This window comes from Halichoerus grypus, chromosome 6, assembly GCF_964656455.1.
Source record: "Halichoerus grypus chromosome 6, mHalGry1.hap1.1, whole genome shotgun sequence".
Lineage (NCBI taxonomy): Eukaryota > Metazoa > Chordata > Mammalia > Carnivora > Phocidae > Halichoerus > Halichoerus grypus.
In genome coordinates, this window is record NC_135717.1 from 33,713,014 (window position 1) to 33,739,611 (window position 26,598).

The window sequence follows — 26,598 nt, forward strand, 5'->3', positions numbered from 1 at the left end:
CTAGTAGCATCCAGAGCATGGTGCTACCCAGATTAAGTCCCTAAATCTTTCTTCCTTCTTTTTTTAAATAAAAATTTATTTATTTATTTATTTGAGAGAGAGAGCGTGTGCATGAGTGGTGGTGGGGGGACAGAGGGACAGGGATAAGCAGACTCCCCACTGAGTGGGGAGCCCTACGTGGGGCTTAATCCCAGGACCCTGAGATCATGACCTGAGCCAAAGCCAGACACTTCACCGACTCAGCCACCCAGGTGCCCCAAGCCCCTAAATCCTTCTGGCTATAAAGTCCATGGTTTTCCCATTTCTTAATCATTCCTGCTTCTTAAGTCATGCCTTTAGATCACTGCTGTCAAAAAGAAATATAAATGCAAGACACAGAAGGAATTTAAAATTTTCTAGTGGCTATATTACCTAAAAAAGGGGAACAGATGAAATTAATGTTAGTTGTATGTTCTATTCAACTTCATATATCAAAAAATCATCATTTCAGAAAATAATCAACATGAAAACTAATCAATGAGATTTTAGTATCTTTGGTCCTGCTACATCTTGGAAATCCCATGTGTATTTTATGCTTGCAGCACCCGTCAGTGCAGACGAGCCACATTTCGGGTGGTCAGGAGCCACATGTGGCTTCCTGGAGAAGGCAGCTTAGTTTATACACTCCTGAAATGAATCCAAACCTTAATGATATTGTCCATCATTTACTAAGTACCTGCCATATGCCTGGCCCTGTTCTGACTAATTATTTCACATATATGAGTTCACTTATTCTCACGACTCTGGGAAGCAGGCGCTCTTACGAGCTACAGAGGAGAAACATGTAGCTCAGGTAGTTTAGGGAACATGCCCAAGATCATAGAGCTAATTACCTACCCAAAGAGCTGGAGTTTGAACCGAAGTTCATCCAGAAACCTAGCCCCTCACAGAGCCACCAACGGATGCCAAATATCCCATTTCAACATGTCAGTCACACGGGTCTGTAAAAATTAAACTCCTGAGAGGGGGATTTGACTTGTGGCACTTAATTTTAAACAATCTGATTAATCAATACATAAGATCATTTAAGCATTAGCTAAAAAGTCTGCAACTTGCTCTGAACTTTGTACCTGCGTGGGATCTTAAGAAATGATAATAAACCAGACAATGAATGCCTCCACCCGTGGGCCTCCTTTTGTCTTGATGGGATGTGAATTAGAGGGACCAGTCAAGTCCAGCATCTACCCCCTCAGAGCATCTCCCTGTTGGACACAGTGGTGGCTTCGTTCCTTTGTGGGATCGCATGTGGGAAGGCGGGCTGGCTCTCACTTGCCCCTCCTGTTTGGGCCAAATCTGACCTGTGACATGCAAGAACTGGCTGTGTCTCACTGGGGATGGGGATGCTGACACTCGTTCTGGGATGATCCTGGCCAGAGCTGAGAGATACGTGCCCCGGAGCTGCCAACATCCCTGACTCCTGGCCAGGATGCACCGGAGCTTAGTCCAGCCAGCTCTTTGGTTCCATAGAACTGCTGCTGCCTCAGAAACGCAGGCTTCACTCTTGCCTCTTGCAAACTCGCTTAGAAGCCAACCACACTTGAGCACTGACTCCTTGACCTGCCTGGTCATCAGCTGGATGATGAAACCAGAGAAGGGAGTAAGAAAGGGAACTCTGATCTGCGTCTGAAATAGGACTCTGATTCATCCGTTTTTCTCCTTCATTTTCACCGCCTCCTTCAGACCACCATGGTCATCTACTGCTGGGACAGACATCTTCCTGCTCCCGCGCCCTCAGCTTGTCACTTCTCGGCTCAGTGTTGGTTCCCAGGCTTTCATGAGGCCTCTGGGACGCTGCCCAAGCAACCCCTGCCTCTGATTCCTGGAAAGCACAGAGCTCTGGGGCCTCAGGGCCTTTGCATGGACTATTCTTGCTGCCTGGATGGCTTGCCTCACGTCTGCTGGGTCAACTTCCAGGCATGCCTCAGGTTTCAAACATCCTATATTATCTCCTCAGAGAAGCCTTTTCCTTAACCATAGGGAAATAAAAGCATCCACTGTAATTTCTTAGAGTGGTATTGTTTCTTGCCACTTACCACTTTTTGCACGTGTATATTCATTTGTGTATCACCTGAATGTATGCCTTCCATGCCATTCCCCATTCCCCAGAGATGCAGTGTGTCCCTAGCAGATGGCACAATGCCTGGCACACACAGTGGTCATGTTCAGTGTCTGCTGAATGAATTCTTACTACTCCCGTCTTACAGATAAGAGACCTGAGGGCTTAGAATAAAGGCAACTTGCCCGAATGACACTTCTATTTTTTAAAAAAGTTCTCAATATCCTACTGTGTGCAAAGTCCTAACCCAAAGGGTCTAGAGGCTCTACCAAGAAACGTGGGCAAATGGCTAGTATGCAGAAACAGCATCCTTGGCCACAGGAACTATGACGCCTGCCTCCTCTCTTTAACTGCTTTGTAAAATCGAGGGAGTGTGTTAGGTGTAGAGTCAGTTTCCTCTCTTTGAAATGATACCCAGAATGAAAACCCAACTGACCAGGAGCTAAGCTAATGTCTTTCTGATCTCAGGTCTGAAAGTCAGAACATCACCCTGGCTCTCCAAACAGACCCTGCTGGAGAGTATCTGGGTGCAGATACTTTTTGGAAAACAATGCAGCCACTAGGAATCAAGAGATATTAACTATTTTAGTATATGTGCTGCCAAAGTGAGCTTGAGATATTAACTATTTTAACCCCACATAATTCCACCTCCAGAAATTTAGCTAATGCAAGTAATCCTCAACAGGAACAGTTCCAAGCTCAGAGATGGTCACAGCAGGGTAGTTTACAAGAGTGGACAGCTGAAAACAATGTAAACAACCAGCAGCAGGGGACCCCTCAAATTAGCTGTGATACAACAGCTTAATTATTTACCGAAAACTATGTAAAAAAGCAGGGAAATGATTTTCGAAGCAATGTAATGAGAGAGAAAGAACCAGGAAATTTTACATGCAGTTTGGCTATAATTTTGTTAAGGCACAAAAACAAAACCATAAACCAGTACATGGGAAAGCAAGGCTTGAAAGAAAGAAACATATTTTCTGTTCAACATTTTTATCTTTCATCTATGGTTGGCGGTCTACTTTTTTGTATTTTCTGAATTATCGTGATGACGTGCATTATTATTATTAGTTTACTCCAATGTTTGGAGGAAAGATGCCTCTCTGGCTTTCTCGAATAATTTACAGAAAGAAGGCATAAGAGGGGTGAGTGCAGCCTCAGTTAATGGCAGGCGAGTGCTTCTAGACATTTAATTATAGGAAAACAACTACTGAATAATTTGACATGGCATTAACACAGAGCCCAGAGGCACTTGAAAATTGATCCGAGTTCGGTGTGGTTTCCGAAGGTGTGGAAAGAGGAGATGAGCTTCCAAATGGACTATAAAAACTACGTTAGTTTTCTGGCATTGAACCAGGTCAAACCAGATTCCAATCCCCAGGTGGAAATGCTTACAAGGTGAAAGTGGGTCAATGTCGGCAGGAGTTCAGTCAACATGAAACGGGACTTCTCGGCTCATCCCAGGACGACGGCGGGGGGAGGGGAGGAGGTGGAAGCTCGAGCTTCAGCTCAGAGTCTGGGGGTCTGGAGTTCACACAAGGTCCCAGAAGAGGATGCTCTGCCACTTTGCCACCCGGGGACTCAGACTCTAGGCTAGGGGTCTACAAATGCTGGCCAGCTGCCTGATTTTGCAGATAAACATTTCTGGAACATGCAATCATCTGCGGCTGCTACAGCCGCCTTTAAGAGCTAGGCTGGCAGAGCGGAGAAGCCATGACAGAAACCGCAGGACCACAGGCTGAGGGCATTTACCATCTGGCCCTTTGCACACAGTTCATTGACCTTCCAACCAGGGACTCGCGGCCTTCAAGCCGCAGATCTGTCCCGTCTTCCCAATAACAAACCCGCGGTCCACGTCGGTCCATTCCACAAGAAGTTTGGTTTTTCTAGAGGGCATGCACACCCCGCCGCTTTCCACAGCAGATGGTGTCTGGTTTTTCTGCCAACACGTCGGCAGCGCTGGAGGGGCGTGCTTCTCCAGACTCGGCACCGGTGGTCTGCCTCATTTTGCTGTATTGGCCAGTATTTGTAAGACCCTTTCCCTTGAAATAATTTTGCACTTTAACAAATAAGTTTAAGTAATTTTACATCACTATTCTGTCTGGAAAGCAGTATCACTTAATACAAATAGTCGGTTCCCGTTGAAATGACAGGATGACAACAGAGCTGTGTGGTCACCTGCACCTGGGGCTGGGGGCCCGTACGAGGCTCCAGGCCACCCAACCGTTCCAGGGGCCCCCTCTACAGGATTCCGTCTGACCCATCGGTAATCCCACTGGCTTTGCCTTGGGAACAGATCCAGAATCTGCCCGGTTCTCCCACTGCCACATGTGTCCAAATCCCCAGGGCACCCCCCATGGCCTCCTACCCAGAAGCCAGACAGAAGGATGGGGTATGATCCACTTCCATGACACATGGGCAGCAGGCAAATTCACAGAGACGGAAAGTAGATTTAAGGTTACTGGTTGCTGGAGTTATTGCTTACTGGTTGCAGAATTTCTATTTGGGGAGATGAAAAGGTTTTGGAACCAGATAGCGGTAAAGGTTGCACATCCCTGTGTATGTAATTCATGCCACTGAATCGTACACTGAAAAATGTCAAATTTGGTGACATATATTTTACCACAATTTGAAAACATTAATAATGTCATATACCTAAACCCACTGAATTGTATGCTTTGAAGGAGTGAATTGTACGATATGTGAATTATGCCACGACAGAACTATTAAACATGAAACAATGTGGCGGAAGTGATGTGGTGCCAGTCCAGGCCTGCCTCCATGGAAGAAGGGACTACCTGGGAGACGTCTGAGCCATGAGATGCCCAGGTCACCAGGAGAGGTCCTGGAGGCAGAGCCCCATGGAGAGAGAGGTCAGGAGCACTGTGGTGCCAGGTCTGGGGGTGAAGAAGCCATCTTGGACGTCCAGCCCAGCCGAGCCTTCGGATGATTCCAGCCCCAGCTTCACCTGGCCCAGCACTACACAAAAGACCCAAGCCAGGAGCACCCAACTCAGGCTGGCCAACGCACAGAAGTGGGGGAGATAATGATCATTGTCTGAAGCCACTAAGTTTTAGAGGCTCACAGCGTGGGAGCCATCTGGTGGAGGGAGAGCCCTCGGGGGGTCGCTTGCCACAGGAAGGAAAATACACAAGCTCTGCGTCAAATATTGGCTCTTCTGGTCACTGCCATTAGCTCTGGCAGGTCACTGAAAGTCAGCTTCCTTAAAACAAGGGGCATACCTGCTTTATCAGCTGGTTCTAAGGAGAGACGATACAGCCAGGGATGTGCCCCACTTTGTCCACCTCTCTGGCCAACCCCGCTGGGCTGCCTGATCCCCCCAGCTCCCCTCTCTCAGCAAGCTCTGATGGGGCCGGGCTTTAGGGGCCCTGGGCCAAGGGGGGCAAACCTACTGCTAGAGGAGAGCTGTGAGCTCAGCTGCTCTGACCTCCCTCTGGTAGCAGGAACACTCGGGCACACAGAGCGGGACTAGTGCCTTTGGAGAGGGCACAGCCCCGCTGACACCTTGACTTTGGAGTTCTGGCCTCCAACACCGTGAGAGAGTCAACTCCTGCTGTTTAAAGCCACCTTGTCTGTGGTACTTTGTTGTATCAACCCTGGGAAACGACTGTTATCTCAACGAATGTTTCTACCAGTCAGGTGAGAGAGGCCCCGTTCTCATCACCTCCAATCTACAAACTGCCATGTCCCCCACTTTAACATGTACACATGAGGGAAAGAGAGCCCAAGCTCGTACACGTACCACTCAGGCCTGGGTCTGAACCTAGGCGCCGACTCCACCCCTCGTAGCCCGATGTCACTCCAGACAATTCCAGGACAACCTCTCTTTCTGTCTCCACCCGAATCCAAGCCACCTCCGCCACAAGCAGCCTCCTAAAAGGTCTCCTTGTCTCCACTGTGGCCCCCATGTCATCCACTTCCCAGGGGCAGCTGGAAGGACTAAGCTCCAAGTCTCCCAAACCTGCACCATGCACCTGCTGTGCCCCCGACCCTGCCTGGAATGCGTGCCCCCCACCTCTGAATGGCCAGCGCCTTCCTCAGCTATCACCCCTCTCAGAGAGGCCTTCCTTGACTCCCACAACCGCACGTCACCAAATGTGATTTTCGTTGTGGCCTGTCACTTTTCTCATTTCTTCATTGATGTGGCTGTCTTCTTGCACTGGAATGCAAGCTCCTCACCTCTCTGGCTCACCTCTATTTCCTAGTGAGTGCACAATATAAATTATGTGTTGAATGCTGCTAAGTCCTTGGGACATGGACATGTCTGCGGATGGGAGCAGCAGAATGACCTTGTACGAGGAAAACCTAAGATCAACAAATGATCATTCCATCTAGGCAGCTGCCCTCTGGGGAAGTAGGCGGTCTTGGGTTTGCTCAGACAGGCCTGTCCGACATGGGTGCCCTCCCATCTGCCTCCCAGGGCACCTGGCTGCTGGGAACACTCCCCCATCTCTCCGGCAACGGTCCCATCAGCCGGTCCGCATCTGCAGACAAGAAGGGCTGGCCTGGACTCCAGGAACACAGATTGCCAATACGCAAAATTATGGAGAGCTCACAGGCAGAGGGCAACCTTCTTCCCTGGAACTCCCCCTGCAAGGTCACACCGGCCTTCTGTGTGTCCAGAGCTGTGCTGAGTCCTGGGCAGAGTGGAATGAGCAATAGGACCCTGAACAACAGAGGTAACGGGCTCTGGAGGTTATGGGCATGAGCTGGGCCCTGAGACGCAGGTTTGAGTCCAGCCGTGCCTGTACCATGGCTGCAGTCCTGGATAAGTTACAAAACAAAAGGGAAATAGCCAGAATGGGCAGATTTCGGGCTAATAACTTAAGAAAACTTCTTGCATGAGAATGGGTTCCACTCCAGACTCTGGACATCCCCTCTAGGATGCAGGAGAGGGACTTCAAGCATCCAGGAAGGGGCCTGGTTAGACTGGATCAGCTCAGAGGTCCCTCCCGGCCCCAGGTTCTGAGGCTCTGTGCCTGTGTGATTGCCCACTCTCCTGGGGCCACTGCTGTGCTCCAAGGAATGGCAGGTAACTGATGTCCCAGGTAAACTGCTCCACTCGGTTATCACCGATAGCTGCTGGTGCCTGTGTTCGCTGCGAGTGCTATTCGTTCAAGACTTAGCAGTGCTCCATTGTGGGCAAGACTCGTTCCCATTTTGCAGATAGGGAAACTGAGGCTCAGAGTAGTTTAGGCAAAACTCACCCCCACCCTTGTAGCAAATAAGTGGCAGCTGGGATTTGAACCCATGTCTGTCTGGCCGCCTCGCTTTTCTGCAGTCACGAGCATGGTGCTATGGGGTGATTCTACAGAGACAGAGAAGCACAACCTCTACCGTCCTTGGGTTCCTGCAGGAAATGAAAACTCCAGCAAGGCGCCGGCCTCTTATCGCAGCCAATGCGAACCAACCATCTGTTTCCCATTCAGTCGTTTAGCAGAAATCTCTGAGGAGTCCCCCACTCTCTCTCACAATGCCAGCTCAAGTGTACAATGTCTTGTACACTCAGCAACTTTCCCCTACAACCATGTGGCACCGACATGCCACTCTTATTTCCAAAGGACGTCCCCCGGCAAAGCTTGAGGAGCCTGGGAACAAAGAGCTCTGGTCACAAGGATGGATGCCGGTGGCCCCAGTACCAGCCGCTCAGGCTCAATGCCTGGGATCCCTGGCCGAGCGGTGTGGGCAGAACCCGGCCTGCCAGTCCTTGTGTCCCTGTGAAATACGTCGGGGACGGGGAAGTGGTCAGGGAAGTGCAGCATGTGGGTGAAGAAGGGAGAGCAGGCTGTGTCTCCAAACTGGAACTCGGGTGTTAGGATGTGGTGGCCTGCCACATTTTCTTTCTCCTTCTCTGCCTGGGAGCTCCAGATTTCTAAGTTACTCCATGGGTGGCTCAGCCTTCAGAGGGCACCTGCCACGGCCAATTCCAATGGGCCATTCCACTCAAACACAAGTCCCTCTTTTAGCAAAGTGGTGGCAGTGACTGGGATACTCAAATTTAAAACTCTAAAAGCTGGATAATCAGATCTTGTCCAATCCTCCCTTTTAACAGAGTGAAAAAACAAGGCTCTGAGAAGACAAGGAATTTGTCTGATGCCTCATTGGAGGTTCTAGATGGCAAGGAACAGGACTCCATTTCTAGAGGGTCTGCTGTCTGCCCTGACAACCAAAATCTCACAACAAATTCTGTGAAGCGGGTTCTATCATCTTGCCCATTCTCCAGATGAAGAAGCTGAGGCTCAGAGTCAAGTCACTTCCCAATACCCAGTGAGTCACCCTCAGTTCTTGGGTCTGAAACCACATCAGTGTGCAGATATGGGTGCCTGGGACGAAGCCCAGTGAATAAAGCAAATAGATTCAATTTAAAGAAATGATGGCGAGGATAATGCTGGTTTCTACCGAGCAATTACTCTGTGTCAGGCACTCTTCTGAGTGTTTCCACGTATTACCTCATTTACTCCCCACCACGACCATCACAGTGGATACGATGGTTACCCCCATCTACCCAGCTGAGGTGCAGAGAGGTTAACCGATGAGCTCAAGGTTTTAAGGCTGAGCTGGGGATTGGAACCCATGGGTGGATGGCATCCACGCTGTTTCTGGTTGTGACTACAGATTAGCAAGATGTTACCATTGGGGGAAACTGAGTGCAGAGCACACCGAATCTCCCTGTATTATTTCTTACAACTACGTGTGAATCTACAAGGATCTCAAAACAATAAGCTTACTGGAAAAAGATGAGCAAGATGAAAACAAAAGAAATCCCTCCAAGCAAATTCAGAACCAAAATGTACACGGAACCCTGTCAAGAACTTCTCTGAAAGAGTTTATCCAAATATCCAAATAACATGTTCATGTATTCATTCAACAAACACCAGCCACGTGTTCATTTTATGCCAGCTCCTGGGATGATGCTGAGGACATGGAAAGGACATATAAAGCCTGTGTCCTCATGGGATTCACAGTTGAGTGCTGGAGAAAGAGAGTGGTAAGCCCCTGTGAGAAGGAGGGCCCCAACAATGACTTCCCCAAAGAGAGGTGGGCACCCTGGTCTGGGGCGGCCAGAGGACCTTCCTCCATGAATGACGGGGGACCTGCCCTAAGCAACAAGAGGCTGCCTCTCTGGGACAGACTGTCCTTGAACTCTATCACTGAAGATGGGAATTTCAAAATTTCAACCACATATAATCTTGGCTAAGTTACTTAGACCCTCTGTGCCTGTTTCCTCGTTTGTAAGATGTTGATGAGAACAGGACGTACCTTGGGGGTTAAATAATAATACCTGTAAAGTGCTCGGAACAGAGGTTAGTCAAAGGGTTTCATTTGCCCTTTTGTTCCCTGTGAAAATCAGAGCTGTGCGCTGCCCCCCGCATCGCCCCCATAGCAAGCCCTGACAGCAAGGGCAGCGAGCTTCGTGTGTGGATGTCCCTGAGCCCTGCAGCTGGCTCTGTTCATTCACGCCAGTGACAGGATGCAGAGGGGGTCCCTGCAGTCCCCCAGCTGAGCCTTGGCAGGACTTCCCAGCAACCCCGGCGCCTGGAAGGGGACCATGCCTCATTTCATAACCTTCTCCAGGTTAAAGACTACCAGTCCCAGGAAAATTCGGTTACCATCTACTACCTCCTACGACATACCTTTGGCTCCTTCAAAGGTCTTAATCAAGCGAATCTCTCCCGAACTGCACTGGGGAAAGTGTTTATCCAGTTGCACAGGGCAGTGGAACTGCTACACAAAGGGCAAGGAGAGGCTTGCACACTTGCTCCTTCCCTCGAGATAAACGTGCAGACAGCTCCCCTGGACGAACACAGTGACCTTTGGCACACCGCGCTGAGCAGCATGGCCTGACTTTATGAACATTCCTCATTCCCAGAAGAAGGGCAAGAATGTGGTATGGCAGGTGCTCAGGGCTTCAGGCCCCTGTAGGGGATTTTTCTCCACTTCCCCCATCAACCCAGGGGCGAATCTGCCCTATTAGAAGCAGACTGGAATGCAGGATCTGGAGTGGTGAGTTTCAAAATCGACGCCAGGTTCAGTGGCCCCCTCCTTACTGATGTTATCTTAAGCATTCTACTGACTCCAACGCAGAGCTCCCATACTAGTGGGAGAACCCCCAGAAACCCCCTGAGAACCAATCACCAGGAACAAGGAGGCATAGAGAGAGATGTGCTCCCCAATGCAAACGGCCTCTGAAAACTCTAGAAAGGGTATGGAAAAGGTGTGCTTTTAAGCAGGGTCTCTCCACCTTAGCACTATGGATTTTGCGGGCCAGGTCCTTCTGTGTCGTGTGTGGTGGGGGCTGCCCTGTGCCCTGCAGGATGGTTAGCGACAGCCCTGGCTTCTGCCCACTAGGTGCCAATGTTGCTGCCTCCCCCCAACCCCCTGCAGGTTGTGACATCCCAAGGTGTCTCCAGACCTTGACAAATGTCCTCTAGCGTGGGAGGAGGGGCAGGGCACAGTCGCCCTGGTGGAAATCTCCTCCTCTTAAGGAACAATGGCAGGTCATCCCCTCCAAGGGACCCACAGAGCAGTTCAAACTCCAGCTCCTGAGCTTGGTTTCTGGGGAGCAGGGGCAAGTTTGGTCATGGCCCTTCCTCTGTAAAATGGGTCTGAAATCATGTCATGGGGTTGTGAGGGAGTTCCCGAGAGGGTGCTCGCAGCAAGCACACGGACCGCCAAGCACGGCCTAGATGCTCAGGTCACAGAGCGTGCGCTGACACAAGGAGCATGGTCCAGGAGAGGTAAGGGACACGCAGAAGTCTGTATTCTGCTGGATTTTTACCCCTGACCTATCCCACCATAGGGGGGAATGTCAATCCTTATTCCTAGACTGCACCATCTCTCCAGGCTCTGAAACCTCCCTGGAGCTCCCGGCTGCTTCGTTCTCTTGCCAACAAATTCCTGCCTTGAAAACTCCCAAGGAACACAACAGATGCCTGGATTCATGAAAACAACAGCAATCTTGTCGGCCACGTCTGGATCTCTCATCCCGAAACAGAGATGGACCCATTTTAATGAGATTTTGAGCTCTGGTGTATATAGATCTCTTCCCCACCTCCCAATTCTGTAAAAACCCAGCAGACATACATCTTGATTAAAACCTTCTCAATTACCCCACTTAGAAAGAACTCAAACCCCATACTAGCTACCAAATTAAAACGGCAGTGCCAAGAGCAGGATCGGGGGTCTTAGGCCTAGATGCTCCTCCGTGCAGCTCAGGGTATGCATCTGGGGACATTTTAGAATCCTGACTCAGAACAGTGCTGTAAGGATGCCGGAGAAGTTCTTCAACAGTCTGACCCACTCCTTATTTTGAAAAGAAAAAAACAGTACCGGGGCACCTGGGTGGCTCAGTCAGTTAAGCGTCTGCCTTCAGCTCAGGTCATGATCCCAGGGTCCTGGGATAGAGCCCCGCATCGGGCTCTCTGCTCAGCAGGGAGCCTGCTTCTCCCTCTCCCTCTGCCTGCCGCTCTGGCTACTTGTGATCTCTCTCTCTCTGTCAAATAAATAAATAAAATCTTAAAAAAAAAATACCACTCAAGTTTAGAAATTAAATTTGTCGAGAGCTGGAAACTATCATATTTGTCCCTTGGAAGCTGTGTGGTATTAGGCAAGTGGCTTAGGCTCTCTGAGCTTCCGTTTTCTCATCCATGGACTGAGGATACCAGCACCTCCCCAGGGTGATGAGTAGGGATGATGATGAAGAGCGAGAGGAACAGTTCCAGCCCGCGGCACGGCGTCTGGCTCCAGGCCCGTCCCAGGAGGGCCCAGCTGGCAAGACATGGTTGCCAGGCTGGGGGCAGAAGGCTGTGCCAGGCAGACCTGCGTGGAGGAGGAGCTGTCCCTTCCGCGGCTGGCAAAACCCAAGTGTTCGGCGCCAGATGCTGCAGGATGAGGCTAAATGAACAGAGGTGTCACTCCAGAGGTTGCTGCACATTTTCTCCTGCAAAGAAGCAACCCTAGGTGTGCTGAAAGGGCTCTTGGGACTGTTCTTAATCTGGAAGATTCAAGGCGACTCCTGCTATTTGCTCAGGATAATTCTTTTTCTTTCTTAAAGATTTTATTTATTTATTTGACAGAGAGAGCACAAGCAGGGGGAGAGGGAGAGGGAGAAGCAGATTCCCTGCTGAGCAGGGAGCCTGATGTGGGACTCAATCCCAGGACCCTGGGATCATGACCTGAGCCGAAGGCAGCTGCTTAACCGACTGAGCCACCCAGGTACCCGGCTCAGGATAATTGTTAATGATGGTACAAAAACCAGCCCATGAACATGGTTCAAAGGCCTGGAGGTCCAGCCCCGCTCACCGTTCTAATTTCCACATATACCACCTTTCCCTCCCTCTGTGTTCTCCCATTTCGATCTGGTATCTGTCTCATGTAGGCTTCTGCCTCAGAGCCCTTGCAGATGCTATTCCCACTACCCCAGATACTTTTCCCTTGCTTCTGATTCCTTAATTCCTATACAACTTGTGACACACCTCTTCCAGGAAGCCTTCCCTGACCCTCTCCCTCTAGATCAAATCCTCCTCTTCACATACTGTAAGACCCACAGGCCTCTCCCTTTTGTGGGCACCGCCACACTGTCATGGCGTCTCTATTTCTATAGCTATTTGGTTCATGTCTGGCTGCTTACAAGACAGCAGAACTCTTTACGCTGTGTTTATACTTAAAATCATATCCCCAACATTACACTGTCTGGGACCACATTGGGCCCTCAGTAGATTTTTGTTAAATTGTTAGTAGCAGTCTCTTTAGAGGGCAATCTGGCACGTTCTATCACACTCCAAGGCTACCGTGGTTAAGATGACATGGTGTGGGGGCAAAGACAAACACCAACGCAACAGAACAGAGAACAGAAGAAGAGACCTATGACAAAGTGGCAGTGATATTGGATCAATTAGATTATCCCTACGGAAAGAAAAATTTCTCATGATCCTCCTTAACACAGTACGTAAAGATCAACCCCAGGCAGTAGTAGACATAGATCCAAAAGGTAAAACGTGGAAGCTTTTAGGAGGGGGCACTGTGGATGACCTTGGTTTACTGAAAAAGGACACAAAAAGCATTAACTTTAAAAGAAAAGATTAATAATGTGAGCTATACAAAAATTAAAAATTCCAATCACCAAAAGTCACCAGGAAAATGAGAACCACACCATAGGGTATAAGCTATTTGCAAAACATACAACTGCCAAAGGGATCATTATCAAGCATGACAAAGACACTTACAAAGCAGTTAGAAAAAAAACCCAGACAATTCAAAAGAAACATGGACAAGGGATCTGAACAGGCACTTCATAAAAGAGCAAATCCAAACCACCAAGAAACACATAGAAGGAATGATCAAATTCAGTGAGTAAGTAGGGAAATTTTAAAAACCACTACACACCCACCAGAATGGCTAAAATTACAAAATACAATAGCAAGTCAAGGTACTGGAGCTGGATGGGATATGGAGCAACTGGAAGTCTCATACAATGGCTGGTGGAGCCTGAATCAGGCAGCCACTTTGTGCTCATGGCAGCACTATGTGTAACAGCCTTCCTATGGACTGCATTGTGTTTCCTCCTTCATACATCGAAGCCCCAACCCTCAGTGTGATGGTATTTGGAGATGGGACCTTTGGGAGATAGGTAGGTTGAGATGAGGTGGTGAGAGTGGAGCTCTCATGGTAGGATAAGTGTCCTCGAAAGAAGAGACACCAGAGTGCCATGTGGGTACACAGCAGGAAGGCGACCATGTGCAAGCCAGGACGAGAGCCCTTGCCGGAACTTGAAGGTGCTGGCACCCTGATCTCAGACCTTTAGCTTCCAGAACTGTGAGAAATGCATTTCTATTATTCAAGCCCCCCTAGTCTATGGTATTTTGTTATGGCACCTGGGCAGACGAAGACAGACCTCAAACTGCAAACAATGCAAATGTCCCCCAGCAGTGGGGTAAAGAAAATGACGGCCCATGCACACACTGGATTACCGGCCAACAATGAAAACAAATGGACAAAGCTATGGGGAGCAGCATGAATAAATCTCAGATGTCAGGGCGTGCAGAAGAAGCTAGACACAATGGAACACAATGGAAAAAAACAGACAAAATTAATCTGTCATGAAGGATGCACCCTCAGGTAGTAAAAGTGCAAGAGCCCTACACAAGAGCAAGGACAGGCTCTGGGAGAGACTGGAAGGGCTTCTGTGGGGCTGGGATCACGGTTACGAAGGGCACGAGGAGCCTGTTGTTTCTGGCTCCCAGTGGGCGGTCTACTTGCTGACTTGGTTGCAGTTATAGGACCGCTAGCTCCGTGAAAAAAGACTAAATTGTTCTTTTTTGTTTTGTGTACGTTTCCATATGCATGCTATATTTAATAAGAAAAAGGTTTCCAGGGGTGCCTGGGTGGCTCAGTTGGGTGAGCATCTGCCTTTGGCTCGGGTCATGATCCCAGGGTCCTGGGATCAAGCCCGCATCAGGCTCCCTGCTCGGCAGGGGGCCTGCTTCTCCCTCTCCCACTCCCCCTGCTTGTGTTCCCTCTCTCACTGTCTCTTTCTGTCAAAAAAAAAAAAAAAGAAAGAAAACGAAAAAGAAAAAGGTCTCCAGAAAGGATGTGAAAAAAAAAACAAAACAAAACCCTACACACATAGCTTTTGATGTAGCAATTCCACTTCTAGGAATTTATCCTCCAGAAATATTTGCACATGTGTGAAATGACTATGTGCATTGCCGTCCATTCCTGCCTCCTCTGGGATGGCAAGATACTGGGATCAATCCGGAACCCATTAACAGGGGCTGGTGGGATAAATAAGTGCCCAACACCATGGAATGCTCTGCAGCCATGAAAAGGGGTAAGAAGAGCCCCCTGCAATATATTCAGGATAAAAAACAAAGTGTGAGGGGCACCTGGGTGGCTCAGTTGGTTAAGCGTCCGACTCTTGATTTCAGCTCCGGTCGTGATCTCAGGGTCCTGGGATTGAGCCCTGAGTTGGGCTCCGTGCTCAGCAGGGAATCTACTTAAGATTCTCTCTCTCCCTCTGCCCCTCCTCCCCTAAAAAAACAAAACAAAACAAAACAAAAAAAAGCGCAAAACAGTGACCCCCTTTAAAATACTGGAGCTGCCTCTAGGGAAAGGAAGAGGCCCAGGAGATTCGAATAAAGGAGGAAAATTTACTTTTCTTTGTAAACTGAGTTGTACTATTTGAGTATTTTACCATGCGCTACTCTGCCTACTCAGAAAATAAATTATCACTTAAAAACAGAGTAAGTACGTACGGACTGGGTGGATAAAGGCACGGGAAGGGAAGGAGTGGGATTCTGACTCTCTGGCCCTTGGAGGTCACACATTTGAAGATGGGTTTTGGAGCCAGGCAGGTCTCAGATCAAGTCCAGTTTATGGCCCTTCCTACCTCTGACCTTGGCCAAGGGACTTAAAACTCTGATTCTGCCTTCATCCACAAAAGAGAACCTTCCCACTTGGGTACTGAGAGCATTAAATGAGATCATCCAGAGCCTGGTGTCTGGCAGGTAGAAAGCATTCAACCACGTTCGCCCTGACCATCCTACCTGGTAACCACCAATATGTTGTTCCAAGACATGGTATCCTTGTTGCCATTTTACAGATGAGGAAACAGGTCCAGAAGTCACCACCTCCGGGGCCTTCCACAGGCCGGCAACACACGTGACCTTTCCCTTGACCCCATAGGAACATCGAAACAGCAGGCCCTCGAGGTGGGGCACACGGCGGAAAGGGATCAATGACTACAAATAATCCGAGTTATTTGTGGGCGGTGGCTGCTGAAGGAAGTGCTCTGGACTTTCCTCTGCCTGCTGCTGGTCTTATTCAGCATTTCTGACTTTTTAATTCTGCTTTCTCATTTGCCACAGCAGCTGGTCAAGGGATAAGACATTATTATTTCTGTTGAATGATAAGTAAAGGGAGGTCAGGTAGGGGGGTGGGGGGATGGGGACAATGCACACGATGCACAGCAGCATCCGTGTGGCTCAGGGTTAGGCCCGGGGCCTCAGAGTCTGTACACCTGGGTTTCTTGGTGGACATGCTGCTATTACTCTGAGAGCCGGGGCAAGTCTGCCATCCTCTCTGGGCCTGCATTCCCACCCCTGCAGTCTGACCAGTCTTTCCTCCAGGGACATGAGCAAATATACATAAACCCCTTAGAACAGGCCTAGCAATAGCCCTAGCACCCACTGAATCCTGGGCAAATATGAGTGGCCAATATTTATGGGTCCTTGTCATTAGGGTAGGCAGAGTCCAGGATCTTCTGAAGGTTTCCTCTTGTCCCTCTAGCTTATGGTTACTCTGACAACCTAGCTCTGAAGCCCTCCTGGACCCTGTCCCCAGGGCTGAAAGTCCACGTCCTTGTGTGTGCTGCTCTTCTGTGAACCCTGCTTTCGGCCCCTGGGAGGACTATGCACTTAGGGCTGGGGCAGGATGCCAGGCTTGCAAACCCGCATGCAGGCAGTAATTTGCACAAGTGCTCCTTGCCTTGGTGTGCTTATTTCCAGCCTGTCCCCAGAAGGGTGCTCAGCCTGCAATGCCAGCAGAGAGCTATTTACAGCTCTGGGCAAGGAGAGGGGAGGCAGGCCCTGTTCCCACACAGGAACAGCCCTCCCGAAGTGGCTTGCTCTTTTGGCTGCTTGTAAGAGGCTGTTCGGCCAACCTGGTCCCCAGAGGAGTTTTGAGGTCCTAAAAGCTTTATCTGCCCCAAGGGTTGTCTGGTTCCCTCAGGGAACTTGTGCTCAAAGGCAGATGGGAGGTGTCCCTAGGCTCCCCCCAGTAGAGCTGCCAATGAGTTCTAGAGATCTGGACGGAGGAGGGGATACAGTAGGCCTGTCAAAACCATGGACAGCTCTAGCCATTCTACTACCACTCTAGTCAGAGGTGGACCAACAGTGGTGGAGGGCTGGGGTGGGAAAAGACATCCGGTCCACTGGCCCATTTATGTAAATAAAGTTCTGTTAGAACAGAGACTTGCCCATTCATTACATTGTCTCTGGCGTCTGTCGTGGTACAGGTGAATAGTTGTGATTGTTAACCATATGGCCCGCAAAGGCTCAAGTATTTACGAATCTGCCCCTTTACAGAAGAAATTTGCCGAGACTTACACTAGGTGATGTCCCTGTCATCTCATCTTTTATCAGGCTTCTCTGATCCACCTATAGGTGGAGTCTGCTCTTCCCCCAGCTTCTAGAAGGATTTTTCTCCAGTGCTAATCAAATCAGGTCACCTCGTTGCTTAAAACCCTTCCATGGTTCCCTATGGGTCTCTGTGTCAAGTCCACACATTATCATCGGTCACCTGGATGTCCATATCTGGCCCTCCTGAAGCTTCCCCTCTCCTCATTCACCCACCCTATGCTCCACTGAAGGCCTCCACCATCCTCTGAACATTGGTTTTATAGGGGGGAAAAAACTGTGTCTCAATGGAATATTATGCATTATCTGCATACAATACAAACTTTCCAGTTATCTGATTCTAGCCCTGTTCATTATCTTTGAGCTGTTTTTTCCAATCCTTTGTAAGTTGTAGGAAACTGATAGACAAGCAAATTCTGTCTTGTCCAATCATCTCCCCCTTCCATTTGCAATTCATTTCAACATTCCTTTTCTCCATACATAATTGTGCTTTAGTTGACTTTGCCTTTGAACTGGTTCAAACATCTGCCCAGTTCCCTCATTGAGTGAGCTTAATACAATCTCAAACAAGTGTCTGTTTTTGTGTCTGCATGGGAATAATGATTTTAACCTTTTTTTATATGAAGATTTTTTTTCTTCTCCTTTTTTTTTTTTTTTTTAAAGATTTTATTTGACAGAGAGAGCACAAGCAGTAGGAGCGGCAGGCAAAGGGAGAGGGAGAAACAGGCTCCCCGCTAAGCAGAGAGCCTGACTTGGGGCTCGATATCAGGACCCTGGGATCATGACCCGAGCCGAAGCCAGACAAGACGCTTAACCGATTGAGCCACCCAGGCGCCCCTGAAGATTTTCTTTTAACAGTTTTCTGTGAAGTCTCTGAGCCTCCGTTCAAGTTCTCTCTGTCAAGAACATCTTTCCCGCCTTTTTCTCCTGCAATTTCTTCCCCAGCATCCCCAGGGTTTCTCTGACTTCCAACCTCTATGTACTCCCAGCCTCCCCGGGATGCATCTCGCTGAACGGCAGCTGTTCCGGTCTGTCTCCCCACAGCTCGCCTAGAAGATCCTCTGGCGTAGCAGCTGGGTCTCTATCTCTCCCGTGTCACGCACACACACACCCCTAGTACTCTACAGGACACACGAAGTTGTGCAACAAGCAGACACATTAATGAATGAACGAACGCTGCGTGATGAGACTGCTCACCTAGACAGAAGCCACTAAGGGCGAGACCTTGTTCTCCTCGCTCAATACTCTATACACAATGCCAGTGTCTGGCATCTGCTGAGTACCCGATTAATACTTGTTGAAAAAATGAAACCATACCACTCAACTTCTGGTTCCTGGCCTACTTTTTTTTTTTTAAGATTTTATTTATCTGAGAGAGAAAGAGCGCACAAGCAGGGGGAGGGACAGAGGGAGAGGGAGAAGCAGGCTCCCTGCTGAGCAGGGACCCCGATGCGGGGCTCAATCCCAGGACCCCAAGACCGTGACCTGAGCCGAAGGCAGATGCTTAACTGACTGAGCCACCCAGGTACCCCGCTTGGACTACTTTTAAGTAATCTCCCATTTCTCCGCTTCGGAAGAGCAAGCACAGCAGCTTCCGAATACCACCCTCCCGCGCCACACTGTCATGCGTCAGTCACCACAGCGGCACTTCAAGCCCTCTGGGTCCTGCTCCCCTTGAGGGAATGGATGGCAATCTCCGTTCTGCTTCATGGTCATCTTGCGACCTTGAGCAAGGCACTGCCCTCTGGGCCTCTGTTTTCCCATGGGTCAGGCCCTCGGTTCAGACATTCCAAGAGATGAAGTACATAAGGCAAAGACAGGAAAGACCAGTAATGCCCAAATGATGTTCCAGCCCAGACACCATTTACACTGTAACAAACACTGTCAGTGTAACTCATTGGCAAAGCTAAGTAGGGCCTAGCTCTGAGTTGTGAGGGTGATACAGGTGTCCTAGGACAAGGTCTCCAAACTTGAATGTGACCATGAATCCTACCTTCCACCTGCCACCGCCAACCTGAGATATTGTTAAAATATAGATTTGCATTCTGTAGGCCTGTGTAGGGTCCAACAGTCTGCATTTCTTTTCTTTTCTTTTTTTTAAAGCTTTATTTATTTTTTTAGAGAGAGCAGGAGGGGCAGAGGGATAGAGTATCTCAAGTAGACTCCCCACTGAGTGCAGAGCCCGACTCAGGGCTTAATCCCCTGACCCCAAGGTCAGGACCTGAGCTGAAACCAAGAGTCAGTTGCCTAATCGACTAAACCACCCAAGCGCCCCCAATAGTCTGCATTTCGAATGAGTATCCAGATGCTACAGTGCGGCTGGGCATTGTACCACATTTCCAGAAGTAAGGTGCTAGGACACAATGGGTCCCAGCCTTGAAGAAATTCTCAGTGTGGCCAAGGGACAGATCTCCAGCATGCTGCCAATAGTCTAAGGCAATAAATGTGACTACCTAAATGGGAGGTCTTGGTAGTTAAGCCTATAGACCTCTGAGAAAGGACAGGTTGGCAAGGTGGAGGATTCCAGTGCAGGGTTCTCAAAGAACATGGATGGAAAACAGGTTGGGAGTATTCTGCCAGGCCAATGACTCTACTGAAGTCTGGTGGTGGGGCCCCATCAATCTGTGTGTTAACAAGCCCTCCAGGGCTTCTTATGCTCAAGTGTGAGAACCACTGTGCTAGGGGGAGAGAAAGGGTAGAATATTCTAGGTTGACAAACAGTGTTTTGTTTTCCCATAGTAGAATTTCAGGCACATGTCTGGGCTTTATAAATTGCATTCATCTAGGGGTGCCTGGGTGGCTCAGATGGTTAAGCATCTGCCTTCGGCTCAGGTCATGATCCCAGGGTCCTGGGATCAAGTCCCGCATCAGGTTCCCTGCTAGACGGGAAGCCTGCTTCTCCCTCTGCCTCTGCCTCTCTCTCTCTCTCTCTGACTCTCATGAATAAATAAATAAAAAACATAAAAAAAAGTAAATTGCATTCATCTATTCATCCATCCATTCACACACTCATCCATCAATTTATCCAACCAACAAAGTGGTTATGTCCATGCATCCATCCATCTATCCATCCGCCCATCCACTCACCCACCCAACATCCAACAAGTATGTCCTGAATGTCTACCATGAACCCTTTTAGGCACAAGAGATAGGACTGAAATTGTAGATATACACATCTGTCTTAGCCTCTAAACCAGTGATTCTCTACCAGAGACAAGTTTGCCCCCATGGGACGTGTGGTGATGTCTGGAGACGTTTTTGGTTGTCCCAACATGGGGGAAAGTGTGCTACTGGCCTTTAGTGGGGTAGGGGCCAGGGATGATGCTAAACATGCACAGGACAGTCCCCCAAAATTAATAGTGTTGAGGTTGAGAAACTTTGCTCTAGATTGGGAGCCCCTTGTGGGAAGTAACTGAATTGTAGTCACCTTGATCTCCTAAGGTCACAAGACTGCCTGAACTACAGGAGCTGAGCAAATGTTTATATGCAAGAGGAAATGGCAACACAAACATACATTCATGTATATAAAGAGCTCTTAAAACTCAACCAAAAGGGGAGCCTGAGCGGCTCAGTCAATTGAGCGTCTGACTCTTGATTTCAGCTCAGGTCATGATCTCAGGGTTGTGGGATCGAGCCCCAGATAAGGCTCTGCGCTGAAGGTGGAGCCTGCTTGGGATCCTCTCCTTCTCCCTTTGCCCCAACTTGCACTATCTCTCTCTAAATAAATAAATAGAATTAAAAAAAAACCCCAAAAACCTCAATCACAAAAAGACAACCCAACTGAAAAATGAGCAAGGGACTTACATAGACGTTTCTCCAAAGAAAATACACAAATGGCCAACAAGCACATGAGAAGATGCTCAACAACACTAGTCACTAGGGAACCGTAAATCAAAACCAATGAGATACCACTTCACACCTGCTGGAATGGTGGTAATAGTAAAAATAATGATAATTGGAAAATAACAAGCATTGGTAAGGATGTGGAAAATTGGAACCTTCACACGTTCCTTGCTGGTGGGAATGTAAAATGGTGTCGTTTGGCAGTTCCTCAAAAGGTTAAACAAAGAATTAGCATGTGACTGATCATGTGACCTGAGTGGTTCATGCCTGGGCATATCGCCAAAAGAACGGAAACCAAAATTGTCTTTAAACCAAAACTTGTACGTACGTGTTCACAGAAGCAGAGAAGGCCAGGTGTTGGAACACAGTTTTCGGTTAATCCTCTCAGTAATCCTGCTCAGTAACGAGCAGGTCCTATTACTGCCCCTCTTCTCACTACTCTTCTTTTTGCTTTCCACTATTAACCCCTTTCCAAAGACAGGGAAATGAGATGCTGAGAGGTAGAGTGGTCACGGCATGAGGCCATCACGCTGGTAGGAGCCCAATTCAGCTGCAGGCACTCTGACCCCAGAGCCCATTGGAATGCTTAAGGAGTTCCCCAAAGCCAGGGCAGAAGTTCAGCCTGGGGTGGGGAAGCCTCAGATTCCTCTCTCATGGTTCCCGAACTCTCAGAAAGTGCAGAGGCCCAAGTTTCAGCCACCAGAATTGCTGGCATGTGCATTTCCCCAGAGAGAGGGACGGGTCCAGGCAGGAGTGTGCGGTCCTCAGACCTCGCCTGCACCCAGCACGCTGACACTGGGGACAGCGGCAGGCCTCCTCTCGTGGGCTGGAGTCCCATGGCTGTACTCTTGGCAGGGTGACCCAGAGCAAGTCTGTCAACCTGTGTGTGCTGTGTGCTCATCTGTAATGCACAGGAAGCTGGCTAGAGGATTCCTCCTCCTCTTCTTCTTCCCCCATGAATATATTCTATTGTTTTAAGATTTTATTTATTTATTTAAGAGAGAGAGAGAGCGCACACATGCGAAAGCATGAGCAGGGAGAGGGAGAAGCAGGCTCCCCGTGAGCAGGGAGCCTGATGTGGAGCTTGATCCCAGGACCCTAGGATCATGACCAGAGCTGATGGCAGACGCTTAACCGACTGAGCCACCCAGGCACCCCTCCCATGAATATATTCTTATATATAGATAGGTCTCTTTCACACCCCTTGCATGCCTGACTAATCATTCCCATATGCATTCACATATATCTTTGTTTTTTAATATACTGTATATATTAATTCTGCAACTTTATTGTTTTCACTAAATGTCTCGGGGAACTCTCCAGGTCAGGAATGTACCTCTCCCTCATTTTTCTAAAAGGACTGCTCATTTCCCTCTGTGAACGCATGTGATGTAGCCCCTCCCCGTGCTGGTGCCGCAAAGTTCTGCCGCAGACATTCCTGTGTTCGCCAAGCTGCATGCACGAGTGAACACAGCTATAGGAGAGTCCTAGAGGTGGGAGGGCAGTGTGAGTTCTGGAAGAGATGGCCAGATGACCTTCTGAAGAAGGCTCCAGAACCAGGTTATTTCTGAAACTGTTGCTGGCATGAACATTTGTTTGACCTCTAGCAGGGAAGGGGGTAATGCCCTTAGGCAAGCCATTTAACCTCTGTGAGCCTTAGTTTGCTCATCTGTAAAATAGGAGGCCCAGATTAATGCACATAAAGGTGCTCTGGAGGTGGCAAAGTCCTGTTTTACGTGAAGGATTGAGATCGTTGTTAACACTGAGAGGCTCAGCGGCTGGACACCAACCCCTCCATCATGCAGAAGGCAGAACAAGGAGCCTGAGGAAGGAGAAGAAGGATCAAGGATGTGCAAGACATGTGCGTTAGGCCAGCAGTTCTCAGTGGGAGGGGTGGGTGTCATTCCGCCCCCCAGGGGACGTCTGCCAATGCTTGGAGACAGTTTAGTTGGCATAACTAGAGAGGCCTGTACTGGCATCTAGTAGGGAGAAGGGCCAGAACAGAGCTAAACACCCTCAGTGCACAGGACGGCCCCCGAGACAGAAAATTATTCCGCCCCCAATGTCAACACTGCCGAGGATAGAAGGCCTGCTCTGCGGCTGTCTCTTATCTGATGCCTACCCCCCAACGAACCTTGTTCAAAGATGAGGTAAGAGCCTCAGAGAGGGAATGACCTGCCCAAACCTCCCCAGCCATTCACTCTTGGCTCCATCTGACTTTACGGTCTGTGGTCCTAAAGGCACAAAGGTTTTATGACTTTGCACTTGAAATCACAATCATTGCTTCCACCCATTTGTTGTAGTAGCTAAGCACTTTACGAGGATTAACTCGTTTTATGTGGATAAGGTTAATAATCTCCTCAAGATCACACAGCAAGTAGCAGATCTGGGCTCTAGACCCAGATAAGAGGGGTCCAGGGACTAATCTCTTGACCTCTATGCACTCCAGTTCCCCCTCATGCTCTGGAACTTTCGCCTTGGCAGCTTGGACTTGGCTCCCTGCTCTAAATCGGAGCATGACAGCCAACCCTTTAGCTGGAGGCAGGGGGGAGCCCCCGCCTCAAGACCCTCCCATCTGCAGGGACCTGGTCCCTGTTGCCTGGTTGGATGGTTCTGGAGCCCTGCGACTAGTTTCAGCTCTGGCCACATTCAGTGCCTCAGGAACAGAAGCCATGCTCTGAGCAGGGATACGAGATTGCTGGAGGGACAGGAGGGAAGGGGCCTGTCCAAAGTTCCTGGAGCAAACCCAGCTATGCAACTGAGGCTCCTGCGGCGGTCTCGGGCACCAGCACACTGCAACCCATCTCGTTCGCCATCCTTGACTGATTTGGCTTTTGGCAAGTGTCAGTGTGGTGGTGGGCACAGCAAAAAGCTCCCATGGGGTGAGCAGTTAAGTGCGGACCCCCAGGAGTGGATTCTACAAGGTGGCCTGTTGGGGGGGGGCAGTGCTGCGTTTCAGCTCTGCCCCATCCTAGCTGCATTACATTCTCAGGGCCTCTGCACCTCCTCTGGCAAGTGGAGAGGTCAGTCCCGGCCGTAAATGTGAGCACTGGAGCTCCTGTCCCAGACGCAAGCACCCCATAATCCCTGCAGAGACTGTGACCAGGTTTGCCACCCACTGGCTGGATGACCTTGAGCAAATGTCTTCCCCTCTCTGTGTCTCTGTTTGCTCAACTGTCAAATGAAGGGGCAGGATCTTTAATCTAGAAGCCCAGAACTCCAGACTTACCTCTCCCTGGGGCTGACCTCTTTGGACATCCAGGACACACATTTCTCCATACCCCATGCCCCGGGTGCAGCTCTAAAGAGCAAGGCAAAGCTCCTTGCCTTTCTCTTTCCTGTCCTCCACCCTTGCCTGCCAGGGAAGAGCTCTTCCCAGGCCCCCTCAAGTCACCAACATCCTGACCCTTAGCCCAGCAAAGCCAACACTGTCTCCAGCCCAGTGGATGGTTCCTGCAGCATCTACCTTCTCTGGCCAAGTGCCCAGGGAATTCCACTGAGCAGTGCCCACTGGAGCTGGAGGTAAGGGGACAGCCCCAGGGAGCAAGCTGGGGCCCTCCTCTCTGCATCTGACACTCCCTTCTCCAGGGGAGAGGTTGGGCTGCCTCAGGGGAGAACATCCTGATCACCAGCCCTTTGTGTGGGGGATGGGGGGGGTGTCCCTGGTGGTCCTGCTGCCTCAGAGGCCATCTCTGCTGTCAGAGTTCAGAGGGCAGTAGAAGGGTCCGTCCCTAGGCTCAGGATCCTGGCTTTAAGGGCTTTATTCTTATTAAACATTATCTGGTCTCATCTCTGGCCAGGGTGGGAGAGGAAAGGTGGGATGGGATTAGGTGGAGCAGTGAGGTGTGGGAGTACAGTCGGGGAAGGATGGGATTTGGGAGAGGCTGGGAGAGTGGGTGTAGGGTGTTAGTGAGAGGCTGTTGGCTTGAAAGGGTTAGAGAGAGGAGGAGTGAGGTGGGCGACTTGGTTCAGATGGGTGGCCAGACCCCAGTCCTACTGCTGAGTATGAAAGCCCTTGCCTCACATCTGTTGGAGGAAGAGGGTACCTTCCCCCAAATGCTTTAATGTGGTGGTGTCTGAGGCAACCATTTCTCTGTAAGGGGTGGAAAGAGGGTCTCGGGTGGGGTGGGGGAGGGGGAGGGAATCATCCATATCTGAAGGCAAATCCCAGAGTCCAGGTGCTGAGTTGGGGTACACAGGGAGGTCCCTATTGGGTTTGAGGGTGACATGGTGAGTCTCTGCCCCGAGATTTCCCTGCCTTAAGGAGGGGCTTATTTCCCAGGACATCTGGGGGCCTTCATTTTCCCTGGAGGGAGAATGACCTATCTATAACGAAGACCCTCATCATTCCGAAGCGAGGGTGGGAGAAGAGATCCAAACTTAGTTTCTGAGGGAGGCGGAAGGTGCATCCATCTCCGAAGAGATCAGGGGGGCCCTAGATACCTGCGGAGGTTAGACCCCACTTTGGGAGGGTACATTCCATCCCAATGGGTAAATTAGGGAGGGGAAATCCTATCTCCAGAGCCTGGGGCTAGGAGGAAGAGCCCATTTCTGACGGGAAAAGGAGGCTATTTTGCTCTCTGGGAGGTGAGAGACCCTCTCTTTTTGGGGGAGGGGACCCGCGTCTCGAGAGGATGAGGGCCCCGATTCTGGGGAAAGACGCTCCGTTTTTGCTCCCTGGGTGCATGGCCAAAGGACTCCATCTCGCGTGGAAGGACCCGCCCGCACGCGACCCGACGCCGGGCCCTTACCTCCAGGCCCAGGCTCCGATCTGCAGACTCCGATTTGCCGGGCTCCGACTTGAGGTTCCTGCGCTCTGAGCTCCGGGTGCGTCCAGTCTCTGCCCCACTTCCCCCAGCGACTCGCGGGGTTTCCTAGCTCCGCCGAGCCGAGCCGGCCAATCAGCGCTGCCGGCCCCGGCCCTCGCTCGCGCCGCAGCCAATGAGCGCGCCCGCCACGGGCCACCGCCCCCGGGGGGAGGGGGAAGGCAGGGCGGGGGCAGAGTCCGGCCTCCGGGGGCGGAGGAGCCGGGGGCCCGGAGGAGGGACCGCGAGGGCCGGGGGCGAGGGTTGGGGCTGTGGAGGAGGAGGCTGAGGACCCTCATCAGGCCGGAGGGGAGCCTATCTGATGGCCGGGTGGAGAGCGCGTCTCTAAAAGGGGGCGGCTCTATAGGTTGATTTCACCTAGACCTGAATTACCTCCTGTCCTCTTTCCTGGGTCCTGGGGCCTGCGGGTGAGCGTAGCTGCCCCACCTGCACCCCGCGCCCTGGCTCTGGAACCCTAGATCTGGAGTCAGAGTCCGTATGATGCCCTGCCCCTCTCCGCCCCCCCCCCCCCGCCCCGGGGCAGGCGTTCAGGGCCCTCTCGCTCAGCCCTCCCAGCTGCCATTCACTTAACAAACCTCCTGCCCCACCAGCTCCGCAAGAGAAATGGCTTGTGCACCCTGGAGGCAATGCAAAGAGCACTAGACTAAGAGTCCATGGTTCCGCCTGCATGATCTAGGGC

General features: G+C 50.3%; 1 protein-coding gene across 1 annotated transcript in view; it reads right to left on the reverse strand.

Annotated features, from left to right (window-relative positions):
* Positions 1 to 25,981, reverse strand: part of ABAT (4-aminobutyrate aminotransferase) — a 79,922-nt gene extending 53,941 nt beyond the window's left edge. The window contains exon 1 of the mRNA XM_036074794.2: positions 25,845 to 25,981. The gene's annotated coding sequence lies outside the window, so the exon portion shown is untranslated. The remainder of the gene's footprint in view (positions 1 to 25,844) is intronic.
* Positions 25,982 to 26,598: the final 617 nt, after the last annotated feature.